Source organism: Balaenoptera borealis (assembly GCF_965194805.1).
Source record: "Balaenoptera borealis genome assembly, chromosome: 16".
Taxonomy (NCBI): Eukaryota; Metazoa; Chordata; class Mammalia; order Artiodactyla; family Balaenopteridae; genus Balaenoptera; species Balaenoptera borealis.
Genome location: NC_138872.1, coordinates 58,386,283 through 58,413,892, shown reverse-complemented (window position 1 = coordinate 58,413,892; position 27,610 = coordinate 58,386,283). Strand labels below are relative to the sequence as shown.

At 41.6% G+C, this 27,610-nt stretch overlaps 1 protein-coding gene and 1 long non-coding RNA gene across 2 annotated transcripts in view; one reads left to right on the top strand and one right to left on the bottom strand.

Annotated features, from left to right (window-relative positions):
* GRIN2A (glutamate ionotropic receptor NMDA type subunit 2A) overlaps positions 1-27,610 on the top strand; it is a 387,714-nt gene that overhangs the window by 143,594 nt on the left and 216,510 nt on the right. The gene's annotated exons all lie outside the window — the stretch shown is intronic.
* Positions 426-27,610, bottom strand: part of LOC309613666 — a 28,713-nt gene continuing 1,528 nt past the window's right edge. The window contains exon 2 of the long non-coding RNA XR_014235841.1: positions 426-27,559. This is a non-coding gene — a long non-coding RNA (uncharacterized lncRNA). The remainder of the gene's footprint in view (positions 27,560-27,610) is intronic.

Below are 27,610 nucleotides of genomic sequence, written 5' to 3'. Positions count from 1 at the left end.
TCTGAATTTTTTAAAAGTACGGTACGTGGTACTAACATGTAGCCAGGGTTGAGGTGGCCTTTGAGTGTCTATGTCCATTATTTCACTTGAAACCTTCTTTTAGAGGACGCACGTGGGGATGATTCCCTATTTTTTCCATTTCTCACTGACTGAGAGCTGAGGGCCAGAGAGATTGGGTTCACAATGGAGCCAGATCTAGTACTAGTGTCTCGAGTCCCAGCTCAGGACTCTTTCTGTTCTTCTGGTACCCCAGAGAAAGCCCCTTCCTTCCTGCAAGACCCTGGAAGCCCATCTGCCTAAGGCCTGATTCAGTGGGAGTCCTCACGCACTCCCAAGACCCCTGGCTGGATGGTGGGAAAGGGAAAAGAATGAGGAAGTCGGTGCCCGGGCAGGAAGAAAATGTCTGAGCAGCTCGTTGAGGCTGAAGCTGCATCTGAAATTGTAGGGAAGTTTGTATACATCCTAAGTGACTGGAAGGGAAGCAGGGCTTGGACCAAGCAGCCTGTGGAGGGTTTTGTGATTACAGCATCACTGAGCTCAGCAGCCTGGCTGGCATGAGCCTGCTTCTCTCTCTTCTCCTCTTTACTTACACGCTACGGCAAACACGTAGAAAAATACAGAGAACTGTTGTACAACACTGACCGGCCTATCTCCTAGACTGAGCATTTACCCTTTTCTGGCCCAAAGAAGAGTCTATTAAAAAGTTTCCTTTAAGATCGGAGACTAAATGTTCTGAACCAGCCACCCATGGGGAAAAAGTACAATTTGTGGTTTCGGATTGTGAACCCAGAGCTAGAGAGGCTTTTACTTTCTGCAAGGTGATTTCCAGCTCGGCCTGGAAGTCAGTGCGAGGTAGATGCAGGAGCCACTATGCCCGATGCCTGTAGTTCTGAGTCCTTTCTGGCCGGGGCTGAAGTTGACCTGGCTGCAATCTCAGAAGAAAACATTTGCCAAGCAAATGAGTAGCAAAAAGGGAATTGGGGCATGGGGTGGGGGTGGTTTAGTCCACTTGAGAGCAAATTCTTTTCTTGCCTTGGATAGATAAATTGTTTATATGCAAATAATGCTGATTAGAAATGTGTTTTATATTTACATTAAAGTGTGCCCAGGGATTTCTGCTTAGAAATAGTATTTTAGCTTTCCTCTTTGAAATGCCTCGCAGATTTTACCATTTCCTCTAGGCCATCTTTATGACAATATCTACCATTTACTGTGCTCCTGCCGCGTGCCAGACTGTGATGGATGCTTTACATGCGTGATCTAATTCTAATCCTTACAACCAAATAATAATAATAATAATAATAATAATGACAGCAATGATTATAAAATGATAACAAACAATAGCTCTCATATATTGAATACTTGTCATATGCCAGGCATTGTGCTGAATGCTTGCTTTACCTACACTATATCTCATTTTATTCTCATACCTGCTACACAGGAAAGGACTGTTAGTCTTCCTGTTTTACCCATAAGGTATCAGCAGTGGGGTGATTCCCCTCTTTTTATTGTTGGGGCAACTGAGACACATAATTTGGCAATTTGTTCAAGATCACAAGCTTAAATTGGGATCCAGGTCTTTCTCAGAGATCCGTGCTTCCTCGGCCTTATCGGAGAATGGACCCATCCCCATCTCATTGGATCTTGTTAAAAACATGTTTTCTTAAAAATGGAATTTTTTTGTTGGGACTTGGAGGGACTTGGGAGAAAAAGTGGGCTCTGAGCCTTGGTATAGTCCACAGTCACTGAATGCAGGCCCCAGCCAGTGCCCAGACCAAGCGTTTGGAGCTGTAGCTCTGGATGTATTCTCATTTGTGACAATCAGGGTTTCCAAAGCGTCTGTGCTTCCGAGTCTGGGACCTGGACAGTCAGAGCAGCCCAGAGATGAGAGGCGAGTTTCTTTCCTGCTCATCTTCACGGTGCAGCGCAGAGCTGGGTACGCTGTTTACGGGCGAATGCAGTGACAGGTGGGCCGAGCGGAGTGCCGCAGCGCCAGCACAGACACCTCCCTGGCTGAGTTCCCCTCGTGCAGCCTCGGCACTAGCGGGCCCGGAGGCTCCCCACTCCCTCTGTGAAAGTGTCCCCCAGGTGAACAGCCTGAAGAGCCTCCAGGATCCTCTCACCTGTCTGCAAGCAGGTCTGGCTGCAGAGCGGAGCTGAGACCTGGGCCACCACAGTGTACAAGCGCTGGCTGTCCCTGCCGTATGTAGGAGAGCTGTCCTCCAGGGGCTGGAAGGCATGTCAGCTATGACGGGATTGGTACCTGGCTGTGTGCCTTCTCGTGCTGCCCCCCAAACCCCACCTTCTTCTCTTCTGACTCTTTCTGGAAAACACCAGCCTCCCTTTCTCTCCCCTTGATCAGAATTCTTATAACATCCACCCATGTTTCACTTAGCAGGTACTTTATCGTGTGCTGTTTTATGGTTTTGTAATTGAAATGGCCCACATGTTTTGCTTTGCTTCCCAAGCTGATTGAAGTGCCTCCTGATCAAGTCTCCTTTTAACAATTCATCTCTTTAAAATTGTCATCTTACCTTTTTTTCTAATTATAAATGTGACATATACTCATAGTATAATAGAAAAATTTGGAAGAAATGCATCAGGGTCAGGACTGAGCTGGTGAGGCACTCGCCTTGGGTACAGAATTCAAGGGGGCGCCAAAAACTGTTATCAAAATAAATGCTATTTTAATGCAATACTTAAAAGGGCAGAAATTAATGTAAAGAATTCTATGATGAGCTATGTATTGAATTTTTAAATAAAAAGAGGATCCAACAGGACCAGGACTAAGTGCCAGCCAGGCAGATCAGGCAAGTGCAGGGCCAGATTCTGTCATTATTTCAAATTCTGATATTTCTTTCATCATGGATTTTCCTGCGTTTATTTTGATTTGTAAAAATGTGGCATTAAACTCTTATCTTTAGTGCTGAGTCTTTTGACACCTTAAATTTTGTACCCAAAGCAAGAATCTCATTCACTTTGCCCTGGTCCCAGCCCTGGTAATAATTAATGGCCAATGTTTACCGAGCACCCACGGGGTCCCAAGCTTGTTCTCATGCCTTGTATGTGCTCAGTCCACACAACAACCCCATGAACTAGGAGTTGATACCGTTCACGTTTCTCAGAGTAATCGTAGTAACTTGCTACTAACGCAGTTTGAAAGAGGCAGAACCAAGGTGCTAACCTAGGCTGTTTGGCTCTAGACCATTCACTTGGGTGATCATACCCTGCGCAGAAGTAATTTCTAGTCCTGCCGTCAGGCATTGTCTCCCCCAGGTAGCTTCTGTGACCCCCAGACTCATCAGGTGCCCTGTGATGGTGCCATCCCAGCCCTTCCAACAGCATGTGATCATTATCTGTTTACTTGTCTGTCTTCCTCATGGAGCCTCTTAAAGATGGCCATTTTTTCATCTTCCCCTGGTTACTTTGTGGCCAAAAGAGGAGAAGTTCATGGCATGCTTTGGGCTTGCTTACGTGCTCATGATTGGCTCTGGACTCAACCTCATTTGCCCCCATAGAAACACCTCTGCGAGGACAGAAAGGGCATCTTCCTGCATTTGTGTTCATCCATCATGGTCCATTAACCAACAGTGGGCTGGGGCCGTCTTCCAATATGACTGATGATATTTGAAGACTCAGCAGAGGAGGTGTGGAAGGCTCGTCTGGCAGACCAGCTCCATCCTGCCGCCTTGTGTAAGGGACACTGGTGGGGTCCGGGGTGGTTCTGGTTGAGTCAGAGATGCATAAGCCTACGTTGCCCTAATGTGGCGGAGAGCAACATAATCACTCAAAGGCGGGAGAGAAATTACCGCAAAACTGCAGCTCAGCTAAACTCCCAGCCTCTTGGTTATCCATTCCTCTCATAGTCGCTATGCCAGACACTCTGGCCCCAGCAGCGACCAAGGAGGAGAGGGCTCCCTGCCTTCATAAGGTGCATGATTTGTTGACTGCCATCTGCATTGTGCACTGAAGTGGGTTTGTGATTGGTGCACAGCTGTAGCCCCTTACAAGTACTAGATGCAGCGCATCCATGGAGCAAGAGTCCTTTGCTTTCCCATGCATGTGTGGAAATACAGTGTGCAGGAAGTAGAGGTCTGAACCTGTCCTGTCAAGCTGTGTGCTGAGCATTGCATGGGGTGATTGGAGGGAACACTCACCGTGAGAAGCCCACCGTCCAGTTGAGAAGCTGAACAACTCTCAAATATCCAAAGTGTCTTTCCTGACTGTCCCCTACCCTATCATAGGCTGGGTTAGGTACCCCTGTTGACCCCCTGGGCTTCCTTTTCCCAGGGCATGCCCACCATGTTACTGAGTGAGGGTCTGCATGGGCGCTCATTTCCTCCATCGACCATGAGCTTCCTCAGAGCAGTGACAGAGTTGTTTTACCTCCCCGTCCCCTGCGGTTACCAGGGCCTGGTAAACAGTATGTGCTCAGTAAATGTTTGTTGAAGGAATATAGTGAATGGATGATTGAGCAGGTGAAAACACTTGAGAGTAAGCTTATGCTGCAATGTTAAATGCATACAAATTAATCCAGTGCAAACTGCGTACGCAGGGCAAAGCAACTTCCCAAATGTAAGTATACTCGAAATTTGAAGTGCTTTCAGAATCAGCAGGGAGTCTTTTTTTTTTTTTTTTTCTTAAGTAAGCTAGTCATTACTAATTCGTCACTACTAATTTGAAGTAAGTCACCTGGAAGCAGGTCTCTGGTGGCATGCCACAGGTCTCTATACTTGGGTCTGTTTTATAAACATTGTGGATCTTTCAAGTCTATGGCTCTCTCTACATCTTCCCTCCTACCCTTTATAAGACTCCAATTATTTCTCATTTGGGCTGTTATAACACCCTTTGAAATGCCCTCTTACCTTTCTATCCGTGCATCTTCCCATAGACACTAGGATTTTTTTCTGAAATGCAAATGTCATGCTCCTGTTAATAATCCATTACTCGTGGTTAAAATCCGTGTCACTTAATCTGCTGCCCAACTCCCTCCATTCATAGCCTTCTAGGCTTGTCTCTCTTCACTTTCACCTATGTTTCAACCACTTGAAATACTTGTCACTTCTTGAGACACCTTCAGGCCTTTTTAATGCTTTTCCATTTGTCTGGGGCTCCTGTCCCGTTCTCACCAGTTAACCCCTGCTATTCCCACAAAACCCAGCTTTCTTTAATAATAGCACTTAACACTTGGTTACACGGTCATCTATTTATGTCTCCGTCTGTCTTACTAGATTGTGAGTGTTTTAAGGGCAGGGGTCATGCTTTATTCACTTGCTTATCTTCTGCTGCCCTTTGGGCTTGGCTCACAGTAGCCACTCAGGCTGTGCTTGTTGACTGAATGAAGACCCAAGGTTTTCTTAACAAATTAGTAAATGCCAAAGCCAGGAGGAAAGAACATATAAAGGCCAGTGAAATCAAGCTTCAAATATAGGTCACTGGCCTAGAATGTGGAATAAAGTTGTCATTCAAGTGACATAAGTACTGAAGTCTTGCATATCATTTACAAAATTTATTCCACAAGTGCTAGGTTGAAAAGGTGGTGGTATTCATCCATGAAAAAATGATCAAATGATGTTAGTAGGCCGAAACTTCCATTTCTGTTAATAATAAGGCAGAATATTGACAAGTTAGATTCTCCCACACATTCACCCACCCACCCATTAGCTGGACTAGGCACCAGGGGGGATGATGAGCAAACATAGGTTTAGACCCTACCCCCCCAGAGTTTATCATCTAGTGGGGGTCACAGACATTAAATGGCTAGCCATAGTAACCGTGCATACTTACAGAGAGAGTGTTCTAGAGGAAAAGGGCATTCAGCAAAAGAGTTTGACCCAGATTTGTAGCCGGTCAGGGAGGGCTTCTTTGAGGAAGTGGTGCTTGAGCAAGATTCGAGGGATGAGTAGAAGTTGACTCAAGAGCTTGATAATTTCCAGGAGGAGAAGGAGGCTGGAGGGGGTGGTATGCCAAACCACACAGGGGTCACTTTGAGTGATTTTCTCTTTGCTGGACAAAATGTCTTTACCTAGGAAAAGATTGAAAAATTTGAAGCATAGTTTATATTATCTGCATTTGAGAAGGTACAGAAGAGAGGCTGCCATGGTTTTGAGTCCTTGTATATGGCCTTTATTATGTTGAGCTAAGTTCCCTCTATGCCTACTTTCTGGAGGGTTTTTATCATAAATGGGTGTTGAATTTTGTCAAAAGCTTTTCTGCATCTATTGAGATGATCATATGGTTTTTATTCTTCAATTTGTTAATATGGTGTATCACATTGATTGATTTGCGTATATTGAAGAATCCTTGCATCACTGGGATGAACCCCACTTGATCATGGAGTATGATTCTTTTAATGTGCTGTTGGATTCTGTTTGCTAGTATTTTGTTGAGGATTTTTGCATCTATGTTCATCAGTGATATTGGCCTGTAGTTTTCTTTTTTTGTGACATCTTTGTCTGGTTTTGGTATCAGGGTGATGGTAGCCTTGTAGAATGAGTTTGGGAGTGTTCCTCCCTCTGCTATATTTTGGAAGAGTTTGAGAAGGATAGGTGTTAGCTCTTCTCTAAATGTTTGATAGAATTCGCCTGGGAAGCCATCTGGTCCTGAGCTTTTCTTTGTTGAAAGATTTTTAATCACAGTTTCAATTACAGTGCTTGTGATTGGTCAGTTTATATTTTCTATTTCTTCCCAGTTCAGTCTCAGAAGGTTGTGCTTTTCTAAGAATTTGTCCCTTTCTTCCAGGTTGTCCATTTTATTGGCATAGAGTTGCTTGTAGTAATCTCTCATGATCCTTTGTATTTCTGCAGTGCCAACTGTTACTTCTCCTTTTTCATTTCTAATTCTATTGATTTGAGTCTTCTCCCTTTTCTTCTTGATGACTCTGGCTAATGGTTTATCAATTTTGTTTATCTTCTCAAAGACCCAGCTTGTAGTTTTATTGATCTTTGCTATCTTTTCCTTCATTTTCATTTATTTCTGATCTGATCTTTATGATTTCTTTCCTTCTGCTAACTTTGGGGTTTTTTGGTTCTTCTTTCTCTAATTGCTTTAGGTGTAAGGTTAGGTTGTTTATTTTGAGATGTTTCTTGTTTCTTGAGGTAGGATTGTATTGCTATAAACTTCCCTCTTAGAACTGCTTTTGCTGCATCCCATAGGTTTTGGGTCGTTGTGTTTTCATTGTCATTTGTTTCTAGTTTTTTTGATTTCCTCTTTGAGTTCTTCAGTGATCTCTTGGTTATTTAGTAGTGTTTTGGTTAGCCTCCATATGTTTGTAGTTTTTACAGATTTTTTCCTGTAATTGATATCTAGTCTCATAACATTGTGGTCGGGAAAGATACTTGATACAATTTCAATTTTCTTAAATTTACCAAGGCTTGATTTGTGACCTAAGATATGACCTATCCTGGAGAATGTTCCATGAGCACTTGAGGAGAAAGTGTATTCTGCTGTTTTTGGATGGAATGTCCTATAAATATCAATTAAATCCATCTTGTTTAATGTATCATTTAAAGCTTGTGTTTCCTTATTTATTTTCATTTTGGATGATCTGTCCATTGGTGAAAGTGGGGTGTTAAAAGTCCCCTACTATTATTGTGTTACTATCAATTTCCCCTTTTATGGCTGTTAACATTTGCCTTATGTATTGAGGTGCTCCTATGTTGGGTGCATAAATATTTACAATTGTTATATCTTCTTCTTGGATTGATCCCTTGATCATTATGTAGTGTCCTTCTTTGTCTCTTGTAATAGTCTTTATTTTAAAGTCTATTTTGTCTAATATGAGAATTGCTATTCCAGCTTTCTTTTGATTTCCATTTGCATAGAATATCATTTTCCATCCCCTCAGTTTCAGTCTGTATGTGTCCCTAGGTCTGAAGTGGGTCTGTTGTAGACAGCATATATATGGGTCTTGTTTTTGTATCCATTCAGCTAGTCTATGTGTTTTGGTTGGAGCATTTAATCCATTTACATTTAAGGTCGTTATCAATATGTGTGTTCCTATTACTATTTTCTTATTGTTTTGGTTTGTTATTGTAGGTCTTTTCCTTCTCTTGTGTTTCCTGCCTAGTGAAGTTCCTTTAGCATTTGTTGTAAAGCTGGTTTGGTGGTGCTGAATTCTCTTAGCTTTTGCTTGTCTGTAAAGGTTTTAATTTCTCCGTCGAATCTGAATGAGATCCTTGCTGGATAGATTAATCTTGGTTGTAAGTTTTTCCCTTTCATCACTTTAAATATGTCCTGACACTCCCTTCTGGCTTGCAGAGTTTCTGCTGAAAGATTAGCTGTTAACCTTATGGGGATTCCCTTGTATGTTATATGTTGCTTTTCCCTTGCTGCTTTTAATATTTTTTCTTTGTATTTAATTTTTGATAGTTTGAGTAATGTGTGTCTTGGAGTGTTTCTCCTTGTATTTATCCTGTATGGGACTCTCTGTGCTTCCTGGACTTGATTGACTATTTCCTTTCCCATATTAGGGAAGTTTTCAACTATAACCTCTTCAAATATTTTCTCAGTCCCTTTTTTTTCTCTTCTTCTTCTGGGACCCCTATAATTCGAATGTTTGTGCAGTTAATGTTGTCCCAGAGGTCTCTGAGACTGTCCTCAATTCTTTTCATTCTTTTTTCTTTATTCTGCTCTGTGGTAGTTATTTCCACAATTTTATCTTCCAGGTCACTTATCCATTCTATTGCCTCAGTTATTCTGCTATTGATTCCTTCTAGAGAATTTTAAATTTCATTTATTGTGTTGTTCATCATTGTTTGTTTGCTCTTTAGTTCTTCTAGGTTCTTGTTAAATGTTTGTTGTATTTTCTCCATTCTATTTCCAAGATTTTGGATCATCTTTACTATCATTACTCTGAATTCTTTTTCAGGTAGACTGCCTATTTCCTCCACATTTGTTTGGTCTGGTGGGTTTTTACCTTGCTCCTTCATCTGCTGTGTATTTCTCTGTCTTCTCATTTTGCTCAACTTACTGTGTTTGGGGTCTCCTTTTCGCAGCCTGCAGGTTCGTAGTTCCCGTTGTTTTTGGTGTCTTCTCCCAGTGGGGAAGGTTGGTTCAGTGGGTTGTGTAGGCTTCCTGGTGGACGGGACTGGTGCCTGTGTTCTGGTGGATGGAGCTGGATCTTGTCTTTCTGGTGGACAGGAACACGTCCGGTGGTGTGTTTTGGGGTGTCTGTGAACTTATTATGATTTTAGACTGCCTCTCTTCTAATGGGTGGGGTTGTGTTCCTGTCTTGATAGTTGTTTGACATAGGGTTTCCAGCACTGTAATTTGCTGGTTATTGAGTGGAGCTGGGTCTTAGCGTTGAGATGGAGATCTCTGGGAGAGCTTTTTCCATTTGATATTACATGGGCCTGGGAGGTCTCTGGTGGACCAATGTCCTGAACTCGGCTCTCCCACCTGAGAGGCTCAGGCCTGACCCCTGACCAGAGCACCAAGACCCTGAAGACTAGGTTCACCTCTTGGTGGGTGTTGAGCCAGTAGACATAATCAAGCCAAAGAGCGGGAGGAGGAAAGATTTATTACTTGCAGCAAGTGATCTGTGTTGCTATTTTGAGTAGATATTGCCTGATTGTTTCAGTGGATGCCCAGAGAGGAATCCCCATTCTCATGGGCTGGGTATTTGATCTTTCGGTTGTTACTGCTGGAAACAACCCACCCACTTTCTTGGCTCTGCAGAACACAGGGAGGGGGGTGTTATTGCGCACTGTTAAAGCTTCTAGAAGTCTATCTTGCTAACCCCTGGGGTCACTGGCAGTCCGTTCCTTGTGTGCTAACCTGCTACATTTGTATTAGAAGATGGATTTCTCAGCTTGATACAACCTAATTAGTTCTCCTGTCGGAAGCCAGCATAGGATGCTAGTTGGGGCACAGCTGCAGCATAGGCAGGAGACAACAAAACGTGGGAGGGGGGAGACACGGCCATGAAATCAGTCTCTCTTAGGAGCGGGAGCTATCAGGGCTCAAGAGATCCGTTTTCCTCCATTACCTGCAGCCCCTGCCTCCTCTCGTAGAGTTCTTACAATCCCGCTCCCCAACCTGTTCAGGTTCAGCTCCCTTTCACAGAGTGCTTACTGTATGTCAGATGCTTCTGCCCAGGATCAAGTTGAACTTTCTGAAGAGTCCAAGAACATTAGCTGCATCTCAGAGAGGGTGCAACAGAGGCTCAGAGAGGTGGAATGACTTGCAGAGTAAGCTTTTTAAAAATGTAAATAAGACTAAGTCACTTCCAGCTTAAGACCTGCCAACGTAAAGCCTTCCGAAGTTCTCACCTGGACTCTGCCCATAGCTCCAGTTTAATCCTAATCCCTGTCTCTTCCTCTCATCTCAATCCAGGAACCATAGCCTTCTTTCTGCCTCTTAAATATACAGGCTCATTGCTAACCCTGGGCCTTTGCATTTCTACTTCCCTCAGTCAAGAACATTTAGCCCCGAAGTGATAGGCAGTTGGTTTCTTCTGGTCACAACACAGATGTCACCTCCTCACAGGTGCCACATCTTTCTTGCCTGTCCCTTGCATCACACTCCCTCTCATTGCCCTGTGTTTTCCTGCACACAGCTCTTCCCACGATCTGAAAACATTGTTTTTGTTGCTCACATGTTTTATTTGTTGATGTGGACTTTGGGGTTGCTTTTTAAAAAACTGTGTTTTAAAATCTGGGTAAAATATTTATTTGTAGTTCCATGCAAGCCTTGACCTTAGCCTGGGAGGATGTGACCAGTGACCTCTCTGGTTCCAGTTGGAATGGTGTCCCAGGTTCCTGGGACCTTTTTGCTTAGATTGTCCACTGAGGCTGGTTACACTGCATTTAGACGGCTTGTCTTCTCTCACAGGAAGGAGGTAATTATTGCAACAACCTGCAGCCCTACATAGATCTTCACTGAAGGGAAAACAATTTGATGCTGGCCAAAGCTGTAATATGAGGTTAAAAGCTATCCTTTAAGAACTTATGGTTTGAAAAATAATTCATTCACACAATCATAGGTTTGTGTAGGTGTGTATATGTAGGTGTGCACATGAAATAAACAAATTCAATACAAATACAACCATATCATGCCACTGAGTGAAACCTTCCCCTTTTTGTTCTCAGGTTGTAAAGTCAAAAGTACTTAACAGAACTTACAGTGGAGTTTGCAAGGTGTCAAGTCACAGGTTTCATGAGCTTTATTTGGCCTACCTAGTGTCCTGATTTAGCACCCAACATTCTAAATCTGAAATACTAGGTGAAATTCTGGATTTTTGGCTTCTCTTAAAAATTTAAAAGTTCTGGTGATACTGCATTTTGAAACAGCAATAGTGAGACAGATGTGAGTAGTGCCTTCTTTATCTAGGAAGGGTCTGTACCCTTCAGGTTGCCACTTTTCCCATCTGAACCACTTCAGTCACTTATGTCACAGGATGGGAAATAGCAGGTAATGTGACTAATAAAAAATGATATATCCATGTTTGTTAATTCATGTAATTGCCCAAGTTTACCAGTACAAATCTCTCTGAGAGAGAGAGAGACAGAGAGAGAGAGAAGGTGAGGAATCAACATTTGAGAGTACATTGGCTCAGAATAGTAGTAGCTTTTGATATCTAAATATTTCCTGCTACTTTATGCATCAAGACTTATTTAAAATAAGTGCCTGCACAGAAGTAATTACTTGAAATGATTACTTTAAGTGATGCATGTTGCTGGCTGTGATTTTTTTCAAATGATTATTTTCATTGGTTAGTGCTTATAACCTACATACTGGCCAATGTCCCTTGTGGTCCAGCCTCAGAACCGTGTCAAATTCAGAGACACAGAGTTAACAGTTATTAAAAAGAAATTCTCCTCTTATTTGTATCTTTCCAACAACATTAATGGGGATCTAGTTTATAATGCACTTTAAGTAACAATTCTTAAAATTACCTTTCCTCTGCACTTCTGCTCTCTTGCCCCATGTTGTAGGCTGGATAATAACTCACTACGATATCCATGTCATGATCTCTGGACTCTGTAAATATGTGAATATATTACCTTATATGGAAAAAAGGACTTTGTAGATTGACTAAACTAAGGATTTTTAGATAGGAAGATTATCCTGGATTATTCAGAGGGTCCCAATGATATAATCACAAATATCCTTATGGGGAAAACAGAGGGAGAAGGAGAAGATGAAGGCATTTGATGGCTGAAGGAAAATGCTGTGCTTCTTGATTTGAAGATAGAGGAAGAAGCCATGAGCCAAGGGATGCATTGACTACAGCTCTAGGAGCTAGAGATGGATTTAGGGAATGGATTTCCCCCCAGAGCCTCCAGAGAGAGTACACCCCTGCTGACACCTTGATTTCAGCCCAGTGCAACTGACTTAGGACTTCTGACATCCAGAACTGTAAGGGAATAAATATGTGTTATTTTAAGCCATCAAGTTTGTGGTAATTTGTTATGGCAGCCAGAAGAAACTAATACATCCCAGAACTGGCCTCTTCCCTTGTATAGTCACAGGTCTCTCCATGAAACTTTTCCAGCTTCACTTTGATTCCCTTTTATGGGCAACAGTGAGGCAGCACACACAGGGAACTAGGACAGGAAACCACCTTCTTTCCCCTTTCCATGGTTTCTTCCCAGGAGGGACACAGAAAAATGGATCAGATGAGGCAGTGGAGATTGTGACCACATGATCTGTTATCCAGAAGGACTTGACCAAAATCAATGGGAGAACCGACAAGTCAGTAGAACTCAAAATCTTTCTCAAGAATTTATCCCTTTTATTAATAACTCATTTTCTTAATTCATAACTCAATTTCTTTGCTTTAATGACCTCATTCTTTGCTGCACAAGCCCACTCAAACTATTCCCTAGACTTTCCTCTGACATGGCCTTATCTAGACTACATGTGGCTCTTCCTTTAATTACTGTGTGCTTCATTTGCATGGGGTTTTACTCACTCTGATGTCATTAGTATAAAGTAGGAGTCTCATTGCTAAGGCAACCAGAAGTGGGAGCATGTACAATTTCAGCCTTGTCCAAGAACTCAGATCTGCTTGGTATACTCCCACTGTCTTCTTGGTTCTCCTGTCTTCTGTAGCCAAAATAATGCAAACCATTCCGTGGCCATTCCTGTTCATTTTTCCTCTTTTGTTAATGGTTTGGAAAGTCTATACAGTCTTTCCCGAGTTCACAAACTTAGTTCTTTAACTTCTCCTAGCTAATTCTGATGTCTTTTCCTTTTCTTGTAACAAATTTCCTATCTGAAATCCCTCTATGATAATTATTACTGTCTATACCTTCCTCATGGGCTTTTCTCTTTCTTCCACTCTGTTCCTGATCACTCCATGCCTCCAGCATTGGAATTAGAAGCCAGTATTTCTGGTTTTGCACTACATCTTGACTGGACCACTCATACATGGATGGAGGATCAGGGGCTCCATACTCCCCATACAGAAATACAGATGGAGGCCTCCAAGAAATGTGGTCCTCATTTTACTTGACTGCTTTGTATTCTCTTTCCCCTCAAACAGGCACCAAGAGCTATTTTGGGTCCTAATGTCCATAACTGTTAGTCACCACAGCTACACACTCACTCACTGGCAATATGCCAGATATTTCTAATAGTTATTGCTTAAAAGTTTATTACATTTTACAAAATGTTGGTGAATTTTGACATGAATGAAAGGCCTCATGGTTTTCCATAGAGAAATAACCTTTCTCAGAGAGGCCACAAAATGGTGGGCCCATTGGGCAATTCTGGTTCACAAATGGGTTGTCTTTGACCTACACAAGATCTTAAGTGTGAGTTTCCAACTTTTAAAATAGGAATACTTCACACAAAACCCTGACTTCTAGATTATTTTGAAATATGGAAAGATCTGGCAACATTAAGGTTGTTTTTTTGTTTCTTATGGCCGCAGACAGCTGGCGTTGAGTAGTGGCTGCCCCTGGGGGTGAGGCGGCAATCTCTGGTTCATCTCGGTCTGGTATTTAAATCAACCCTACTTTGCTCAGTTTTGTTACCTGCCTGATTTTGGTGGGCATCTGAGTTTACAACTTCTCTCGTGGAGTTCCAGGCTCACAGGAAGAAGGTGCTGTATAGACGGCTACACTGACACCTCCATTACCCACCTGATCTGTAAATGTCTCTTTTCTATGTCTTGATACTGGTTATTTGGTCTCCAGAGATGAAGTGTTCATTGCCTTCCCACATAACTATTCCTTCTGTAATCAGCTCTCCCTGGAAGAAAATTCTTCCACAGATTGAAGTAATGTTTTCATTTCTTACGTCATCCCACCCCTTGGTTGGAGTTATACTTGTGGGGCATCTATTTGGATTATTCTACTCCTCCCAAACTTGATTTCCACTGAATTCCCAAGGGCTTGGACCTACTAAGGGCTGTCAGTTCAACATTTGTACAGTGCTCCTTGTAAAGCACCAAGAACCCTGATCCCTCCTCATCCTATAACATTCTTTATCTGGTTATTTGATGCCATTTGTAAGCTCATCTGATATGTGAGGCCATCTGAGAGATTTCTCAAGGCTCACTTGGGAAGACCCAAAGGAAGATATGTTAATTTTATAGTGATAATAATATTGATAACAATGTTGATAATGGTAGCTACCTTTTATTGGAAAACGGCTGCCAGGGTAAACCATATGCCAGGAAAAATGATTAATAAGCATCATTGTATCTAATCTTAATTAAAGGTAGGTGTTATCCTAGTTTACAGATGAGTAAACTGAGGCTCAGAGAGGTTAAATATATTCTCAAAGGCCACAGTGTTTGTCTCCCCCAGATTCTTCCTCTGTCTTTTGGTAATTGCCATAGTTTTCCTTTGGGTTTCCACCCCTACCCCATGCGTTCATGTCCTTTGGAAAAGGCAGGCCATGTAACTCAGGCTTAAACCAATCAGAACAATTCCCATTCACTGGCCACAGCAATTGGTTTATTGATTAGTATGAGTCACAGTTAAGAAGAATGAGATTGGAGAATATTTGGTTGGGGGAACTTCTGAGAACCTTCTGAATAGACCCTCTTCTTATTACCAAGGACACAGAAGAGCATGCATGTTGCTCTTGGAATGATTGACATGTTCCTATCTTGTGTCCATAGGGTGGTTTTAACAGGGAATGCAGAACGGAGTGTTGGAAAGGACAAAATCTTGATGGCATCATTGGTCCAACGACTCAAAAGAATCCTGAAGCCATCTTTGTCACCAATCATTATAGTCGCATTAGCTGATAATATCTCTTTTGAAAATTAAAAAAAATTTTTAATTTAATTTTTATTTTTTCAATTTACTTTATTGAAGTATAGTTGGTTTATAGTGTTGTGTTAATTTCTGCTGTACAGCAAAGTGATTCATTTATACATAGATTTGCATTCTTTTTCATGTCCTTTTCCACTATGGTTTATCACAGGATATTGAGTACAGTTCCCTGTGCTAAACAGTAGGACCTTGTTGTTTACCCATTCTATATATAATAGTTTGCATCTGCTAATCCCAGATAATATCTTCTCTATTGTTTAAGATAGTTTGAATTTTCTGTCATTTGCAACCAGGTGAATCCTAACTGGTAGATACACTCAGCTAGTAAGTAATGAGGCCATGATTCAAACCCAGGACTGTCTGGTTCCAAAGTCTATGCCATTTCTGCTCTTCTACGCTTGATTTAGACAGACCTTCTTTTGATAGAATCACAATCTCAGAGCTGGAAGAGACCCATGAGATCATAACACTCAGCCTCTGATCTTACAGACAAGGAAATTGAGGCCAAAAAAGGAAAAGTAACTTGTCCAAGTAAAGTGAGGTTCAAGTCTAAGGTGGGCTGACCCCAGTGCACTGCTCTTCACATCACAGCAACTTTATTCCTTTTTCTGTTAAATGGATTTTTCTCAGGGATTCAGATCCCTTGCCTGCAGATCATGGATACAGCAGGTGATGGGACAAACTTCCGGGGCCAACAGGAGTTTGGAGGTCACTTGTGAAGTCTGCTTTTTGTGTTGCAACTAAGACTAGGATCAAAGCCATTGGGATGAAAAGCTGAAGATACCCAGTATTGCATCCATTTCTGGAGAAAGAGAGAGAAGGGAGTGAGCAAGGGCAGCAGGGAAGGGAAAGAGTAGAAAAGGAGAGAGAAAGAGGAAAAAAGTGCTCATGAGATGCTGTCCAAAACAAAGGAAGCATGATAAAGGAGAATAATCTTTGCCTTTCTCCTCAACAAAATGAAATCTGTGTAGATAAGATTGTCCACCATATCCAGAATGCTGCTTCTCTCTTCCCTGTTTCTCTCGATATTCCATGCCAAAGTACCTTCAAGGACTTTAGGGTCACTTAATAGAGCTTTAGGAACATAACTCAGTGCTTGATACTTCAAACAAGTGGCCCATTGGTGGAAAAGGAAAGAGATGTTGTATCAAGTAATTTTAGAGGAATTCTAATGAAAGGATATTGGATTTTTACCTTCTCTCTTGATAGCTGAGCCATGAATGCTTCTCATTTTCCTTTTAGGAGGACAAGAAATTTTCTTCTTCTGTACTAGTAGGAGTAGAAAAGAAGCAGCAGCAGCTAACACATGAGTCTTACCACATGTGGTCAGCAGAATAATGGCTTCCCAAAGATGTCTATGTCCTAATCCTCAGCATCTGTGCACGTGTTATTGCACATGGCAAAAGGGAGTTGGCAGGTGTGATTCAGTTAAGGATCTTGAGATGGAGAGATTATCCTGGATTCTTCAGGGGGGCCCAATGTCATCACAAGTGAAGGAAGGAGGCATCAGGGTCAGAGACAGAGGAGGAGATGTGATGACAGAGGCAGAAGGAGCAGAGTCGGAGTAATGAGATTGCTGGGAGGAGACGTGTCCCAAAGGATGTGGTAAATCCTAGAAGCTGGAGAAAATCAAAGAAATGGATTCTCCCCTAGAGCATCCAGAGGAACACAGCCCTGTGGACACTTTGATTTTAGCCCAGTGAAGCCCATTTAGAACCTATGACCTCCAGAATTGCAGGATAATAAATGTGTGTTGTCTCAAGCCACTAAAGTTATGGTAATTTGTTGCAGCAGCAGATGGAAAGTAGTACGTCTTGTGACAGGACCTGTGCTCATTGTATTGCATATATTATTGCTTAATTTTGATCAATCCTTCATTGTAAAGATGACAAAATACTGCTCAGAGAGGTAAGTTAATACCCGTAGGGTTACTTCATTAGTTAAGCGGTTGAGTCAGGATCTGAACCTAGGCAGTTGGATACCTGAACCTGGGCCTTTAACCACTGCTCTCTGCTACCTCCCTAACATGGCTGGGAAGTAGTAGACATAAAAACGTCCTTCCTGGACCGTCAGGTGCCTGGGAGGCTGCCTTAAGTGTAAAGTTCTGTGCTGTTCTGAGGGAAGTACTCAACTCGTATCATAGGAATTGTGATACATTGGAATCGCTAACTTAACTTTGGTTGTTCTGTGGATGTAGTGCTTCCACTGGCTCTGACCCGACCACAGGGATAAGGATTCCAGGCATCCTTACGCTCAGCACCGCCCCCCCCCTCCAGTATTTTTGTGTTCCTCAGGTAGCCATCTAGGAATTCATCCCTGAGCAGCAGGAAGGGGAAAGCCATGCATGTCATTGGAACGGATACAACACCTGAATTTGAGGGGGCAATTGCGGGAGTATTGGTGACTATCATCAGAACCATTCGTGGAGTTGGAGAGGAAGGTCGGAAGGGGTTCCCCACAATCCTGAAAAGGAAATAGAGCCTCGAGAGGGCAGGGTGGGAGCAAGGGAGAGAGGAGGAGGAGAGAGAAAGAGGAGGGAGAAGGGCCGAGAGAGGGAGGGAGAGAGACGGATACTGAAATAAATTGAGGATGAGACATAGAAAGAGATACACTACAAATAATACAAACACAGAGAAATGAAGTAAGGTTTGGCAGGGCAATTTGCTGTTCTTTATTAAAATCAAAAGAGCATCTACTCTGCGATTCAGCAGGTCTACATTTGTTTTATTTCAGTAAAATACCCATAATGTAAAGTTTACTACTTTAACTACTTTTAAAGTGTGTACACTTCTGTGGCACTAAGTACATTCACCATGTTGTGCAGCCATCACCATTATCTAGTTCCAGAACTTTTTTTTTATCACCCAAATGGAAACCCCATACTTATTAAGCAGGCACTCAACATTCCCCCCTCCCCCAGCCGCTAGCAACAATCAATCTGCATTCCCTCTATATGGATTTACCTATTCTGGCCATTTCACAAATGGAATCATTCAGTGTTGTGTAAGGATCCTTTCATTTAGCATGTTTTTGAGGCTCATCCGTGGTGTGGCATGTAGCAATGGCAACAAAAATAACCAAACATGTAGGTCCATAACTCACCTGTACCATGAGAAAAAAGAACTCGATAGAACAAAATAGGGTCTTATACTGATGTGGAGCAGTCTCTAAGACGTTGTTTTGGGTGAAAACAGCTAGTTATAGAACAAAAAGCATATCTGGTTATTTATGTAAAAAGTTATGAAACAGGGTGATATAATTCTATATATAAATATAGGCTCATAAATGCACAGGCAGAGGTTTGGATGGGAACACAACAAATTTATAACACTGCAGCAGTTGCTGTGGGATTAGGGGTGATGGTCAAGAGATCAGTGTTTGGATTTGCCAAAGGAGAATATGTTCATATATTGAATGTGTATGTATAAATGGATGGAATTGAAAGAAAACAAGAAAAAGAGTGAAAGAGAGAGACCAACAATGCTGAGAAAAAGGCACAGGGAGAAGGCCACAGTGAGGCAGAGAGGCCCTGGGGTGGAATTTGGGTGAAATTGTTCATCACACCATTAACTCTACTCTTTGGAGCGTTCTGAACAGCATGTGTGGGGAGTGTTGAAGAGTGACGGCTTTCAGACTCCGTCTTCTCCCCATTGTGATAAACCGAATTTAACCATAACATCTCAAACGCTGGTGATTATTGGTTTGTTCCAGTGTTAGGACGTCTTAGAGGCCAGTTCAGGATGAAGCTACTGTGTTGGGTCTTACTCGGCAATCAGTGTTTCGATTTTAGAGAAAGTTTTTCATGCTTAATCAAGTTGTTCTTTCTTTGTTGTCAGTATGATAAATTTTGAAGACGGTGGTGATAAAAAAAAAAAATTGTGATTTGCTTAAAAGAACGGAAGAGCATAGCTTAAGGAATTGTGTAAAGATTGGTGTCTTTTGCTTGAAACGTCATAGCAGTTAACTATTCAATGCATGAGAAATAATTTTATGATTAAAAAAAAAACCTGGTGGAGGAATTAGACCAGAAAAATGAGCAGTATTTTTTTCCTTATTAAGAACTGTGAATTCTGGTTTGGGATCCTCACCCCCCATTCATTTACCCATTCTTCAGAATTATGATTATTTTTTATTGACGTATACTTGATTTACAATGTTGTGTTAATTTCTCCTGTACAGCAAAGTGATTCAGTTATACATATATATATATATTTCAGATTATTTTCCATTATAGGTTATTATAAGATATTGAATATAATTCCCTGTGTTATAGTAAATCCTTGTTGCTTACCTATTTTATGTATAGTAGTTTGTATCTGTTAATTCCATACTTCTAATTTATCCCTGCCCCCCATCCCTTTCCCCTTTGGTAACAATAAGTTTGTTTTCTATGTCTGTGAGTCTGTTTCTGTTTTGTATATAGATTCATTTCTATTAATCTTTAGACTCCACATGTAAGTGATATCATATAATATTTGTCTTTCTTTGCTTGACTTACTTTACTTACTATGATATTCTCTATGTCCATCCATCAGAATTATTTAATGAGTGGTTATTATGCACCAAATGCTAGGGAATTAAAAAATAGGCATGGCCTGTTTCCATGGATGGAGTTTATAGTGCACTGGGGGAGACAGATTTTCAACAACAACCAAAACAATTATGTATATGTGATGACAGATCCTGGCAAAGGAAATTCTGTGTAGACAAAAGAATTTGGAAAATTACTTACAGGTGTGCCCACCAAAATCCACTCAGGGACTGATCACTTGGGAGAAGATGTCTAGTTGGATTTCCACACTGTGGCCTCAGGCAATGAATTTTCTCTCTTAATGATTATGGTAATGGGTAGTAGCAGACCTTCTGAAGTTCAGTTTGCATTTAGTTGAACTCAGTTTCCTTGTGTGCCTCAGTCTGAAAGAATCTCCGTTTGGGAGAGCACAGGGAGTGTGCATCATAGCAGTGGGAGCAGAAGTGCTTTCACACAGTGCAACATTGTGGAAGAGACTGAGGCTAGCTCCTTCTGCAGCTGAGTCATCAAGGCAGAAAGAAGCAAATGATGACGCAGTTGAATGTAATTGTTGGAGAGGACCTTCCACCTTGCATCACTCTGCCATTTTCTTGGTCGCCTTGCTTCTTCCCTTTCTGGCATCCTTGTCTTCCATCCTTTTATTACTTTATTTCCACACTTGTGTCTCCTTTCTTTCCTTTCTAAACCCTCCTTTCTCATTCTGTTTCCTTCTGTTCTCTTCCTTCCTTGTCTCAACCCTCTTACTCCTTGCTCTCTCTTGGTCCCTCCTGTTAGTCTGTTATTTTACCTCCTTAGTCGATTATTTTACCTCTTTGCTCACTCTTCAATGTACTTCCAACTCTCCTTGTTTCTTTTATTTCTCTACCTCCCTACAAGCCCCTCCCCCATTATATCTTCGATCCATTGAAGGTGCCAGGAGAATTCTACACACATCACTCCCTTATCCCTCTTGTAATGGCAGTTAGGGTCATAGGGACCACTACCCCTTGCACCGAAAAGGCATTCTGAGGATATAGGATTGGGGGAACCACTCAAAGGAAATTGACTGGGAGATGTAGAATGCAAGAATCATTAACTTTATAAGCACAGTGTATGGAGTGTGTGTGTGTATGTGTGTTGGAGGTGGGGAGACAAGGAAGTGGGAAGTGTTGATATCAGATGACGAGGACCTTGGGTGCGTTTATCTGTTTGGGAGATTTCATTCTGGGTCAGACTGGTTTGAAGCCCTTCTTCATTTGCTCACATCATTTCAAACTTTTCCCCCCTTGAATCGGTGCCAGTGTGTTTGGAAAGAGTGAGACTTCCTCACGATATCTCAGCCAAAACAACGACAACAAAATTCTAGTCTTTATTGAACCTCCTGAGGGGTGAACACCTAGAAAGTCTTTAAACAATCCTAGTTCCTCATTTTCCCTTCCGTGAACCTGCTTAAAAATCTCTCGTCTTTTGTTTGTTCCTCAGATTCTCTGGACTGTTTCTTTATCACCTACATCAGCTTAGCCTTACTTTCCCTTGTCCCTTCCCCAACCCTCCCCAAGTCTTCACATGCCCAGTTTCTTCTTATCATTTGGGTCCTCAGAGTGGCCTTGTCATGATTCTCCCTTGCAGTTATTTCTAACCTTTTGTAAGGTGGAAAAGATACCTTGGAGAATTTGTTGAAAACCAAGGACTCTCTTCACAGGAACATGCACATACATATAATAGTTTTCATTTTCTCCAATCTCAGGAGATTTTTTAGCTCCCTGAAGCCCATCTCTCGACCTTTTGGACATCTGTACTGCCAGCTCAGTCCCCGGTGGTGTCCCTCCTTTGTCACACACTATCATGTCAGCTTACGTTTATTTGCTTCTTATAAAACTAGCTGAAATTAGGTTGTTTGTTTGCTTATTTATTGTCATCAAGATCTTGGCCAAGAACACCTCCATTACCACAGCAACTGGAGGCAATAGGAAACATTTTCAGGATAAAAACAATCCAATGACATGCAGATGTTGAGCCTAGAATGTTGCTTAATTTTTTTTTTTTGTGCTGTGGTGATGTAGGTGCCCCTGGCCTGAAACTTCATCCAGAAACTCTCAATGTTATACATGGTGGTTTCCATTTGTATTCAAATCCTTCCCTGTCTGTGGTCTTCTCTTCTATTTGCTCTCTGTCTATTTTGATAGAAGTCAATAGTCCCCTCTTCTTGCCCCTGCATTTAGAAAAGCGAATTAACTCTCTAGTCTCCCCACTCCTTTGACACACAAAGGCTAGCCTTTTGGGGACGTCAATCCTTGGGACAGAACTTAGTTAAGACAATGTTTTCTTCCTAATTGATTGGATCCCGTAGCTGAGACCCTCTCATTCCACCTCTCACCTGGGATTGTGGAGGGCTCCACCGTCCCCTGAACAATGACATTTTCCTTTATTGCCTCAGAGAGAAGGAGATAGGAAGCATGGGCACAGGCGAGATGAGACAGGTAACTCAAGTTACCTCCTCAAATAACAGAAAGAAACTCTCCAGGAGCTGATAAATGGGTTTTGTATTCTGACAGGGGCAAGGCTCTCTTCAGCAGTTTGCCTTGGGAATTGGAAAAAAATGAATCTCGTCATTGAAGAGCGAGAGTTTTCATTTTTTAAAAAAAATTAATTAATTTATTTATTTTTGGCTGCATTAGGTCTTCGTTGCTGCGCGCGGGCTTTCTCTAGTTGTGGTGAGTGGGGTCTACTCCTCGTTGCGGTGCGCAGGCTTCTCACTGAGGTGGCTTCTCTTGTTGCAGAGCACGGGCTCTAGGCGTGCGGGCTTCAGTAGTTGTGGCTCGCAGGCTCTAGAGTGCAGGCTCAGTAGTTGTGGCGCACGGGCTTAGTTGCTCCGCAGCATGTGGGATCTTCCCGGGCCAGGGACCAGGGCTCGAACCCGTGTCCCCGGCATTGGCAGACGGATTCTTAACCACTGAACCACCAGGGAAGTCCCTTCATTTTGTTTTTTTAAGTGGGAAAGGAGGAGTTTCACAGCATTACCCTTATTGCTGAGTATTTGTGCCAAAGATGTGAGATGATAGCACACAGGATCATATTCCGTATGGTGAATTTCTTCTTCCCTTGCTCCAGAATGTTCAAGAATAAGTATCCATCTGCAATTCCTGTAAGATAGCAAATGGCTCTTTGCAAGTGAGTCGACATGAGCATGCAGCAGAACCAAGAGATTGCAGTGATGCTTCTGAAATCTGGGACAGTAGTGAGAACAACTACTGAACCCTTTCCTTCCACAAGCATCTACACTGACTCATGATGTACCTTGAGGTTTCTTGCCCCTGTTGACCTGGTACCTGGGGTCTTTACCAAGGGGTGGGAGTGGAGATGGGGCAGATTTAGGTTTTGGCCTTAGTTCTCCCTTTTGACAGAGTGATTGGGTGCCTTTGAGGAGGTCACCCAATTACTCTGTGTCTTTGGTTCCCCACCTTCAATACAGGATGGGGACACATCCCACGCACAGGAGAGATTTGAAATGGAAGGGTCTCAATTCTTAGGGAAAACAAAGTAATTTTTTTAAAACTATGAGAGTTTATCATCATTACTTACTGAAGGAAAATATAGTGTTGGAAGCAAGATTGAAAGGAGATGTATTAGGGCTCGAGAATAGCTCCTGTTGTATTTCCTATTATGTACTGTCACTCAGTCGAGCATTGCCTCTCTGTCTCAGATTTGTTCACTGTCAACATTTCCCTGTGAACGGCATTTCACGTGGTTGCTTTGATTCCTCTTTGGCCTGATTTATTAGGCTTGGTTGATGCAAAGCTAACCTCTGTATGAAATCAAGAACAATTTATAACCTTCCCATCAGCAAATATCCAGAACATTATTCACAATAAATGAGTTAGTTGGTCCTTTTCTTTGCCTCTGGTTGAAGAGGCTAAAGCAGGGCAGGTTATTTTAGCCATAGATACCTCTCCCTAACTTCAGGCACTGAGAAATATATTGACCTGTTTCTTACCTTTGATGGCTCAAAGAAATGGGACGCAAACAGTTTGCAGTCAACTGGCAGAGTGCAGCTGGCCCTTTTTCTGCTGAGCAAATAGAATATCTCATCCCTATTCCATCTTCACATGGGAACATAAACTCCCAGAGCTTCTAGATAGATTAATCCCTCTCTTCACTTCTTCCAGCTTTCTTTGTAAGCCGTCTTATCATCTGAGAGGACTTCACATTAAGAACCATGATTACAACTTGAAATCACATCATTTATTTTACCAGTTGGATCATTTAGTAATTCAGAGCTAGACTTTGGGGTTAGATGACCAAGATTAAATTGTTTCTCCACCTTGGGGACGTCATTTCCTCTTTGGGAAGTATTTTCCTAATCTGCAAACTGAGTTAATAGTACCTGATATTAGATTATTGGGAGCATTAAATCTGATAACTCTTGTAACGTGCTGAGTGCAGTGTCTCATTAAGAAATGCCAGGCATTTGCTTTTATTCTATTTTCTTTTTAATGAGGACATTGGCATCTTATAAATATCAGGTCATTTGTTAAAACAAGAAAACTGTATTATCCAAAAACTACCTTACGAGCTCTGTTAGCCAAAATTTCCCTTACACTTGACCTTTATGAGAAAGAGACAGGTAAAAGAAATACCAATAGAAAGAACATTTTCAAAATTCTACCGCTAGGCAGAATCTACGATCAGCATTCATCTTTATCTCAACCCTATAATTTTGATCTTTGGGCAAAGATTATTGATGTTCAGGGTGATGGTACCAAAACCCTGCCAAGGTCAGCATCACACATCAAGATTCAACACGTATCAAGATATCATCTCCTTATTAAGGCAGAGAAATGGACCAACATATTAAGTTTTCAACATTGACTTGAAGGGAAAATATTGGTTAGTTATAGGATGAAAATTGTTAGCTAGATAGGTCTGTTGATTATACCTTTCTTCCTTCTCATCTTTCTGGTTGACAACATTGGATTCTTGTTGATCTTGGGCTACATTATATCAAAAGTGGGAGTACTGTGGGGCTCTGTGGTGTTGTGTAAAGTGTTCTTTATTCTTTGTCCTTGTTAAAAATGTGTGTGTGTGTGAGAGAGAGAGAGAGAGAGGGAGAGGAGATAGAAGATAACCATTAGGGGTAATAGACTTGGAGGGAGGTTTCTGGTGATGTTCTGTACCTTGATTTGGTAAGTGGTTACATGGGTATGTTCAAATTGTAAAACATTAATTGAGTGGTAATCCATAATGATTTGTCCACTGTTCTTATGTCTTAAAATTTTACTAAAAATGTATCTGTGAGACATGCATACACACAAATACATATTTACAACAAGGACCTCTTTTTTTCCGTGTCTAGTGGAGACACAGTCCCAAAACATCTTGGCATCTCCTTCCTTCCATGTTGATTCTTGCTGCCGACAGGCCCATATTTCTCCTTGCACCTGGTATTCTTCCATTGCCTCCGTCAGGTGGTGCAGTGGGAGACGTGCAGACTTCAGAAGCAGAGAAACCAGTGTTTGCATCTTGGGTGTATTTTTTTTATAAGCCTCAGATTTCTTGTCTGCAAAATGGTTGCTGTGAGGATTAGAGATGATTCAGGTAAACTGTTCTTAGTATTAGCCTTGCACTTTTTGGATTCATCTCTTGGGCAGACACAACTCCTTTTCAGCCCCCAGTCTGAAAAGACATTGACTTTTGTAGAGCAACCTTATGATAGTTAGGAAATCGGTTCCATGCTTGGGAATTACCCCTTCTAGAATGGTTGTATCTACCCAACCTAGATCTGAGTTCACCAGGATCCTCCTAGAACTATTTAAGACCATTATCTCTGAACTGGGTAAGCAGAGTAAACAGATATCATGTAAGTGAGAACTTCTCTTTCTTTGCTTTTATTTAAGCCAAATGTATGCAACTTGAATGTCTAGTCATTTGCTTCTATTTGGGGTCATTGGTTTTATTTTCTCAGCTTAGCTCAAAGCGGAGGTGACTAGATATTTTTAGTATGCTGCTTTTTAAATATGTGTGGGCATATTTGTTTACTTTCATATGCCCTCATTTATTTTTGCTGCATTTGGCCAAGGTATAAAGTAGCCATTATCAGGTAGATACTATTCTTAGTGAATAGGCGGAATTCCACAGGAGTGCCTAATGGTATACAAAGAAAATGACATTATTCTAGTTGCTTTTTTTCTTCTGAATTACAGATGGAAGTGAGTAGGCTATGATACGCAACCACATAACGAATATTTTAAAAAAAGGAAGAGGTAGCATGTGTTTGGGTCATCTTTATTGTTCTTTCACCAGTGAAGTTTTGAGAGCTCTGGGACAAGCCATGGCTGTTTTTTCCATAGTTAGTAACCTGGTGGCAGGCACCAAATTATGTGCCCAGTGAAAAGTCAAGTCCCTAATACAGTGTCTCCGAGTGGGGTCCATGGAACAACTGCACCAGTAACACCAGACATGCTGGTTCAAAATACAGATTCCTGGGCACCATATCCAGAGATCCTGATTCAGTGGGGCTGGAGTGGAACTCGGGTATATGCCTTTAAAAAGCTCATTTAGGTGATTCTGATGCTCACCAAATTATCAAATTACTGCCTCCCGTACTCTAAAAGTTTGGAGCACGGAAAATCCCTATGTGAGATTGTAGGGATTCTGGAAGAGGAAGAGTGATATCTAGATCTTGCAAGATAAACTGACAGAACTAGCATATTGGGGGATGGACTGGGAGTTTGGGATTAGCAGATGCAGACTGGTGTATATAGAGTGGAAGAACAGCAAGGTCCTGCTGTACAGCACAGGGAACCATACTCAGTATCCTGTGATAAACCAGAACGGAAAAGAATATGAAAAAGAATGTATATATATGTATAACCGAGTCACTTTGCTGTACAGCAGAAATTAACACAACATTGTAAATCAACTAGACTTCAATTAAAAAAAACTAGCACATTTTATTTCTTTAAAAAATCTTTTGGTTGTTTAAAATAGAAAATACTATGAAATGTAATAGAAAAAGATCACTTGTAATCCCATCACTACCATAATATTTTGTTTTTCAATGTATAGTTTTTCAACTTATTTTTTTCCTCATGAGTATCTTTTACGGTCATCTTGTGCGTGTTTGTGTCCTGCTTTTATTCACCCAATGTCTAAACTTAAACATTTCCCATGTTATTACAACGTCTCCATAAACACTTTTTTCTTGGTTGTAGAATATTCTATCTTTCTTATCAGTGTATCTTGGTACCCAGGTAGAATAGTGGTGTTGATGATTTCTATTTCCAAAGAAAGGTGAACGCTGCTATTTTTCCTTCAAAGTTGTTACTCCGGCCAAATGATTAAGAACCCTCCATTTGCCAGAATCTAGATGATGGTGATTACCTACGGTTTTAGCCAGATAATGACCTCATTCCAATGTATTTTCCTTTTAAAACACTAATAATCACTTCTGACGATGAAGACAGATAGGAACCAGACGATAAATTGAAGTTTCTTCCCTTTCCATATGGCTAACCATATAGAAATGAACATGTAAATTATTTGGCCCCATAGCTGGATGTTGTAATAACACCATTTGGTTTATTCTTATTGATGGCAAGGGAATCAAGCTATCCAACTTAACTGAGGAGCATACTCAGAATTGGGCAAATCAGGCAACTTTTGCCAATAATTTAGTTTCTGGCAGAACCTCATGGAGAGTCAGGTTACTCTTTTAGAGTGTGTGTGTGTGTGAACACATGAGTGTACATGTGAGGGAAGGCACACATACTGGTGTGTGCGCATTTGTAGCTGAAAGAATGTCTTATCAAGAATAAGCCTATCGGGCTTCCCTGGTGGCGCAGTGGTTGAGAATCTACCTGCTAATGCA